The following is a 9,409-nucleotide window of genomic DNA, read 5'->3' on the forward strand; positions in this document are numbered from 1 at the left end:
AAAACGTTAACAAAAATTAATTAACGCGCGGGTGTGGCGCTGTTAAACACGCGCTAGTGTCCGGGGCCCACCAGAGGGGGAAGATAATTAAATCGTAAGTTGTTAAGGGGGTAAATAAATGTGGTTAAGTTTAGTTTCCAAACTGAGTTTTCATGCCAAGTTCAGGGGTTAAATGATGTCTTTTCTCTTAAAAAAATTCATTGTTAATTACAAAGTACAAAAGGTGCATATTACCAAAAAATATGACCATCTAAATTGTATGACATTAATTTTTATCACTCTTTAAAAGTAAAAAAGTAAAATTATAGCATATGTACAAATGATAACATCTTCAAGACACCACTAATATAATAAAGACCTATTCCGCTTGTACTTGCTCTGCAATTTCTTGAAAGGACATGTTCTTCAGACTTCAAATTCCCGATCCGTTAAAAGAATAAGTTCGTGTCGCTAGGTGATAGAATTCCTACAAAGCAAGTTTTCATTTAGAAACAAAGGAGTAATTTAATGACTAACTAATAATTGAGAAAATATTGTTTTGATTGAACAAATGCAACAATCAATAGCTTCAAGAAAGTATATCTTGTGTTTTCAAGAGGGTGAAATTAAGACTTCAACCCATTGAAAGTTCTAAAATTTCAAGGCAAAAGAGAAGTATCTACTTAGTGTAATAACTGATACCGTTTTCATTAACAAGGGAAACAAAATGCAAGTGCAATTGCCCCTAATATGCATAACAAATCATAAATGACTAATATTGAGAAAAATGTGGAAGAAGTCATGAATCCATATTTCGTTATGTTCAACGATAAAAGATATAACTAAATTTATTTACAATTACTCATCATGGCCCTTCAATTGTCCATGCCGTTTAATGTTATCGCTTGTCTTTGTCTATAGTAACTACTCACAAAAGAAAAATGACAATTAAGTAAAAATTAAAAGTGACAAAGCAGAAGAATACCCGAGAAAAACTAACTCTCATCACTTACATAAAATCCACCAAATCGGGTAAAATAGTTTCTCAAAAATTCGTATGCCTCTCGAACAAACATCATTTTTAGCTTGTCAAGAAAGCCGGTCGTTTCTCCTTTACCTACAAGAGATTCAAGAACATTTTCCACAAGTAAAAAAAAGTGAGTTCACACTTTACACACAAATTAGAGAAAACATCTCACGCTACGTGAAATATTTATCTAAAAAATGTGATTACTGTTTCACTTCAATTAATAAACAAGCACGAGATGCAACAATAAGATTTCCATACTTCCCATCCATATATAGTAATAGATCATAAGCCCCAAAGAACCAACAAGAAGTTTATCAATAAGAATTAGCCGGTAATGATGAAAAAAGAGAAAGAAGAGTTCCCTATCCATCTATACAACCAAGGTTCATCAAGGCTACCACGTCATATTATACAATTTACATATACCATGCATTTGCAATAACTCAACCATTTTTTATTTCCCAACCACCCGAGAAACAACAATTATCCAAGCATTTGACGATCAAAGAAAAATTGTGCTATGCTTTCATGTATGCCCATGTATTAACTTACCCCTACGCGACGAAGCACATCACCGATGAAGAAATAACTAAAGAATCGTAAAGAAAAGAAGTGAGGAAGTTGACATACAGCTCTCATGTTTGCATAGCTAGGATCCAAATTAAGAGCTTCAAGACCACATAAAGCATTAGTTAACCACTTCCATGCCTCAAAGTTTAATCAGAAGCATTCTTGCCTCATCAAATGAACCGCCTGTTAAAGATGTTGCATACTATAAAACAAGAATGATCAAGTGGAAACATTAGTTTATTTAAGGGTGTCCATTAACAAGCTCGGAGAGAGAGAGAGAGAGAGAGAGAGAGAGAGAGAGAGAGAGAGATCTTACAGTCTTACAGCTATCTCCCATGCTTTCCATTGGTCAACAACCAACTAAGGAGCTCTCTACTTCTTCACTACTCGACAGGAAGGTGGAAGAAATTCCTCATCCTTTTTCCCGTAAGAATATATACAAAAAGATCGTACTTCAGATAACCAAACTTGGTTCAAGTTCGGTAAATAAATGATATTATCTAGGTTTATCCATTGGATTGCATTGGCAAAAAACTACATATCAGATAGATGCACAAAGGACTATGACACAAATTAATTTTCACATTCAAGAGATTCACCACTTTAGAGCAAACATAGGCAGAAAATATTATAATAGAAATACATAGACAAACCAAAATGGACTAAGAAAAGCAAAACTTATCTCCTTGCCGATACTAGATAATAAACTACGTATGAAATGTTGAGATTCCTAGTGATTCCGTAAACTTAATCCTATGACTATCCATAACACATTAACTCTTTTCATTGTGGCTACTCGGTTAATTAATATAAACTAGTGTATCACCTAAATATTTAGCAGAAACTAAGCATATAATAAGTAAAACAATCACTAGATGCTCAAATTCCAATTAGCAAGAGAATAATTAAAGCACTAGTTAAGTAGATTTTTGTGTACATTCCTCGGTAAAGGAACAAGCCGACAATTCAAATCGAAAGCACCTTCATCTCTTCTAGGCAACGTCTTCAATCAAACTCCATAGATAGAAACATTCACAAAGTAGAGAGATTGGCTAGTAGAAATATGTGGCACCTAATGTAGCGATTGTTGTCCATCCTTATTTTAGGAAGAAAACACTTCCTTGTTTTGACAAGAAAACACTTCCTTTGTTTTAAGGAAGAAACATCTTCCTTGTATTTGGCAAATTGTCAAGTGCTTGCTCGAGTCACCAATGACATCAATAGGTTCATCTCACACCTATAAATAGGGAAGCTTTCATTTGCTAAACACACCAAATTGAAGAAGACAACACATCCCAAAGAGAGAAAATTCCAAGAGAAATACTCTTAGTGAAAGGCTTGTAAGAGAAGGTCTTTGAGAGAATTTTTGTAGTGGTAAAATTTTGAGTGTCATTGGGATTAGGTTGTGAGGTCGAGTGTTGTAAACACTTGTAATATTTCTTTCTTTAATAAGATTCATAGCAGCAACGTGGACGTAGCTCTCACGAATGTAGTGGCGAACCACTATAACCGCGTGTGTTATTTATTCTTCGCTACATCACTGCAAAGAGCCTGCTGGCTAAGGAGATTGGTATTTATGGTCCAACCGTGACCCTCCAATCTTTCCCGGGAATCCGCTTACAAAGGTCGGATTTGGGATTTTAAATCCTAACAACTCGGGTATCGCAGCAACAAAGTTGTGTTGTGATTTAGAAAAACGATGGGAGGCGAAGATGGTACGACGCAGGCATCGGTAAATTCGATGGTAGCATTTTGCATTCGAGAATGCAAATTGAAGATTATTTATATGGCGTAAAAACTTCATGAACCTCTCGAGTCCAAAACCGCAGAGATGAAGCAAGCAGTGATTGGGATCTCCTCACGACAAGTTCGGGAGTCATGTCTGGCCGACGTCGTCAAAGAACGTTGCTCACAACGTGGCAAAGGAAAAGACCACCGCAGATATGATGAAGGTATTGTCTGATATGTATGAGAAACCTTCGCAAATAATAAGGTATTTCTCATGAAGAACTATTTCATCTAAAGATGATGGAAAATGCTCATGTCGTCGCACACGTAAATGAGTTCAATACCATTGTAAATCAATTGTCACTTGTAAAAATTGATTTTGATGATGAAGTGCAAGTTTAATTTTGTTGGCATCCCTACCAAATACCGAGCCAATGAGAGCAACAAGTTAGTAATTCTCTGCTTGCTAAAGTAACAAACTAAAGTTCAACGATGTTAGGGATCGTATCCTTGCCGAGGAGGTGCGCAGATGTATTCTCCCGGAGAGGCATCGACGAAGTTCGCTTTAATGTTGAAAAACAGAAGTAAATTTTGACGGTAAAACTACAACCGAAATAAAGGCATCGTTCAAAGGAAACGGCGGTCAATCTAAACAGACGAACACACGAGTGTTAACCGTGGAAAACCAGGTCACTTCAAGAAATCATAGTGGCGCCAAAGAAGGAGGACAAAGAAGGGGGTGGAATCAACGCCGTTGGTCAAGACATCAAGGACAAATTGCTGTTACTTCTGCTGACGTACTCGATAGACTCTTGGGTGCTTGACTCGAGCGTCCTTTCATACCACCCCACATCATGATATAATGACAAACTACGGGCTGGGAATCTCGACAAAGTTTATTTAGCGATGGAGAGCCGCTAGACGTTGTTGGCACGAGACATTAATTTGAAGATGTCAAATTGATCCTCGCAAGATTACAAAAGCGATACGTTCGTACCGACGCGAAACCCCATCCCGCAGTCACCGATGTCGAGGGACACATCTCAATTTTTGGTAAATGGTCTTGAAGGTGGCGGTGTGCGCGATGGGTAATGGGTTTATATAAGACGCAATTTTCACATGACGACTAGCCGTCGTGATATCGTCGTGGTCGACAACACAAAGCAATACGGGGATTGCGGGCACGAAGCTACCGGGACACGGCCTACGATGAAGCCGTTGGTGACAATGGCTGACAGCCGAAGACGGTGGACCTCATAAGCACGCGTAGTTGCATTCTCGGAAACAAAAGCGAGTAAGCTTCTAAATGTGTACGGAGTCAAGGTCGAAAAGTCGGAATTGGTGCACACAGACGCGCTGGGACCTACCACTGTTCTCTTGAGGATCACACTACTACGTGACCTTTATTGATGATTCAACCAGGAAGGTGTGGGTTTATTTATGAAAAAAATAAATCCGATGGGGTATTCAAGATGGAAAGCCATGGTCGAGAATGAAACAAACCTCAAGTTGAAGTGTTTGAGGTCCGACAATTCATGTGAGAATACATTGATGGTGATTTCAAACGGTATTGTGCCGATACGAAACTGCATACGCACATTATTCTCGAACGCTAAAAGAACAAAATGGAGTAATGAAAAGAATGAACCTAACGCCGAATTTGTGCTGCAGGTTTTATACGCTTAACACATCAGACTCAAGACATTTCACAGTAAGGGTCAATACCGCCGCCTTTCTTAATTAACCTGAGACCGTCAGCTCTTTGGATTTCTAATTCCGTGTTAAGTTCCTGAGGGTACATAAATCTTTCTATTTCAGTTGTTCTACTGCCATCATATGTTCATAATGATGATACAATAGAAGAAGTTTTGATCCAAAATCAGCAGCAGTTACTTATCAAGCACATGTGTGCATACCAAGTTTAAGCCATTTATTTTTGATGAACAAAATCGAAGATCATCCCAAGCAGAATGTCTTCAATGAAGAGGTACCTATTAAAGACAAGTTGCAAAACGACTGCCGTGACAAGGAATCGAAATAGTCGGCTCAGGACTTTCTCGACACCTGGAAAGCGAATGTACAAATGCAGGCGTAGGAACAAACAATCCTATAAAGTATCAAGCGAAAGTGCCCATCAGAAACAAATCAACACGCCAATTTAAAAGAGATCATCCGTGACTGAAGCTATCTGCTGTGGCCTATCCTCAACCACATTCTCACCATCGACAGAAGTAGCCGAATGTTATGAAGAAGAATGCAAGTCGTATGAATCGACTATGGAGCCGGAACGAAATATTTAGACGACTCTATCGGGTAAATCATACGTGGGAATTAATGAATACAAAAATGACAACAGGCATTGCAAAACAAACGGGTTTATTCGACAGCGAAGAATCCAACGGTAAAAGTATTATAAAGCAAGGTCAAGCCGCAGCGGATTTCAACAGAAGAGGCATCAAACGCCCACAAGAAGAATATGTGAGGAAAGTTATCAAAAAGTTCAACATGACGATGCTGCCGCCTGTAAAGACTTCGTCGGAGACTTTCTAAGTCAAAGTGACCGCCGTCGACAACGGGAGGATGGCAAGGTTATAGCGGACAAAGATACCGACATCGCACATGCAGCGGGGAGTTGTTCTACCATTTATGAGCAATCCGAGTGCTGAACACCGGGAGTCGAAGTGACCGAGACCCGAAAGGTAGCTTTGTGTTCATCGTATTTCCGAAAATCAAACAGGATCGGCAAGGTTATGTTAACGCTCGACAACGGTGGCGATAAAAGGACAAACCCAAGCCGTGCCCGCCCGCCGTCTCGCACGAAGTATGTGAAACTAGGAAAGAGCCGCCGCATCGATTGTGCGGGAAGACAATGAAATTAGTCTTCGAAGTGGGAGATTTGTCGGGTCCATCCCTATTTGTAGGAAATAAAACACTTCCCTTGTTTCGATAAGAAAACACTTTTGTTTTAAGGAAGAAAACATCTTCCTGGGCCTGCAAATTGTCGTTAGTTTGCTCGAGTCACCAAATCGACATCAATAGGTTCATCTCACACCTATAAACAGGAAGCTTTCTCATTTGCTAAACACACCAACCGAAGAAGACAACACATCCCCAAAGAGAGTATGCACCTAAGAGAAAACACTAAAGAAAGGCCCATGCAAGAGAAGCTGTCTGACAGAGAATTTTTGTGTGGTAAAATTTCGAGGTCATCGGGGATTGGGGTTAAGTAGGTCGAGTGTTGTAAACACTTGTAATATTTCTTCTTTAATAAGATTCAGCAGCAACGTGGACGTAGCTCTCACATCGAGGGTGAACCACTATAAATCATGGCAGGTGTTATTTATTCTTCGCTTACATCACGCGTAAGTAGGTCTCATTTAAGGAGATTGGTATTTAAGTGGTCCAGCTGTGACCCTCCAATCTTTCCTGGGAATCTGCTTACAAAGGTCGGATTTGGGATTTTAAATCCTAACAGCGATTTCATGTGAAGTCAAAATATAAGCAAGTAAAGCACGTTAATTGACTTGCGTGACATGAAGCATTTTAACACATTTAATATGGGGTAGCATCTCGACAATCAGGTGAATATAATTAAAGCATTGGCAATATAAGAATAAAAAAAAGTAAATAAAAAAAAGGCATACTATGAAATTTTAAATAAATGCACATATTTCCTAAAGAAGAAATCAATTTCTTAAAAAAGAAGTCATGAAGTCAGGATTGGCTAGTTGATTTTTGTGGAACATGACTTATATTGAATTAAGGACTTTGAAATCTTTGGTCTGTTAACTCACCTCAAACCAATGAGATTAATCGTAACTACTCAATCTGAATCAGAATGTTTATAAATCAAGAATTTTATAAAAATATTGTTTAATGTTAGATCATGTAAGTAAGTCAAAGGAGAATGTTCTTTCATATAGCATTGAGGCTAACATTCTGTTACTAGAAATTCAGCAGAAACAAGGAAAAGTTTCCTTCAAATCTAACTGATAATTTTAAGTGACAGCCTATCATTTTGCATTTTCAGGTACAAACTAAATTCAACCTTATGACTAATTGCAAGAATGGAAATAAAGAATGGAACATATAACCATTAACAGTGCTTTAATATTCTAAAAATAGTTTTAGGTGCTAGGAAATAGATTCAACTGCATTTGCCTACTTCTAAGTTTACATTTAACCTAGGTATGAATAACAATAGTTATTAATATTCTTAAACAAGCAAACATGTATTTTTCACATTCGAGAAATCCGTAATTATAATTACATTACTACAAAGTTAAGTAAAGATGAAAATAAAATCCTTGTGACATGAGTTCAACAATGAACAATGAGGGTCTGAATTGGAAAAATAATGATACCAAGCTGGTCATGAAAACAATTGAAATAGAGGCTGAGGTCTGTATTCAGGCACAGGTGAAGAAGGTCCGGGTCACGCCACGGCCGTAACTAATTGCATCAATCGCCTGCCATCCAGGTTGTCGTGCCAAGCAAAGAACCCCGCCATTGCTTGCCTCGCTGTCTTTTCTAGACTATAATTGTCACCGCCTCCAAATAATTAATTATTTGCGAGTAAAGAGAATTTCAAACACCGAACCAGATAGCATCGAGGGACAAAAGCAACGGAGGGACAATGATGGATTACGGACTCTATTGTAGTTTGTATCCTAGGCCAAAACCCGAAAGTGTAGTAATGTTCAGACCAGTAATATTGGATGCAATGACTATCATCACGAGACAACGGAACCTTAATAAAGGGTTATATCATAGCCGCAAGCAACAATCTGGACAAAAGCAGCAGAAGAATCAATATGATAGCCTAACAAATAGCGTCACCAGAAGCAACAATGTCAACTTTATTTATATCATAAGAAACAGGCAGCAGCGAAGCAATAACAGCAAGGAAGAATGTTTGGGCACACAAATACTATCAGGACAAAACAACCAAATAGCCTCAAGAAAGTTGTTCACTAATTCACCAATGTCTAATGAAAAGCGCCAGTCACACGACATAATGGTAATAAAAATCGCTGGTACCATATAACACTAAACAAAGAGGGACTGAGATAGATTAATTGTCTCGTTAATAGCCTCTAGAAATTTTAGGAATTTGATTACTACTAGTCAATATTAAACAGATTGCTTAACAATTACAAGATTCAATTATTAACACTCAAAGCAAATTACAATTTCTGAAAAGCCTAATTGATGCCATCAAACATAGATTATTGAAGAACAAAAGAATACCCAATTCCACAATCACTAGTTACAAACTAGCGGATGAACTGAAACAAGGAATTTAGGGGCATCATATTCACAACCAGTTTATGCCATTGCAGAAGGTTCTATTAAACATCAATCAAATTGATACAATTTTGTGGAACACAGTTTTTCACACCGTTACTGATCTTAGGACACAATCAACAATATGTTTGTGAATCTTCAGTTCCAAACGAAAAAATGTACTAGTTCAATTGATATGAGTCAATTTCCCAAGCAAGACATCTTTAATTGGCAATAAATTCATCACAAATACAGTTGAATAACATGTTTTTGTTTTTTATACATCCTTAGGTTTAGTGATTTTGGAAGAAACTTACCGTGATGAGAAAGACAAGGAAACTGGAAGATCCTTAGTTTGTTTGTCAATCGCATGTGAAGATCATAGTTGTCATAGATAAAAGTGGGGCCCCAATTTTTTAGGGCCCCAATTTTTTATTAAAGATGTACTCCCTCCATTCCATATATAATAAGTATCTTTTTTTAAATTTTACGCGCACCTTTTAATAAATTAACTATTAACTTAAAATTATGAGTTTTTACTAACTTACCTCTAATTAATGCTTAGAAAAAGAAATGTTATTTAATGATTCTTGATTATAAATAAGGGTAAGTTTGGAAGAACATGATTAATTTCTTCTTTAAACTCCAAAGCGTGCTTATTTTTGAAACAAAAAAATAAAAAAGCTAAAAGGTCACTTAATATGGAATGGAGGGAGTATTATATATATTATTTAAAAAAAAATTATTTTGTTAAATTTGAAGAGAAATTTTTGAGGAGAAAATACAATAATTTTTTATTTTTAATGTGGGGATCAT

The sequence above is a fragment of the Lycium ferocissimum genome, chromosome 9, assembly GCF_029784015.1.
Source record: "Lycium ferocissimum isolate CSIRO_LF1 chromosome 9, AGI_CSIRO_Lferr_CH_V1, whole genome shotgun sequence".
NCBI lineage: Eukaryota > Viridiplantae > Streptophyta > Magnoliopsida > Solanales > Solanaceae > Lycium > Lycium ferocissimum.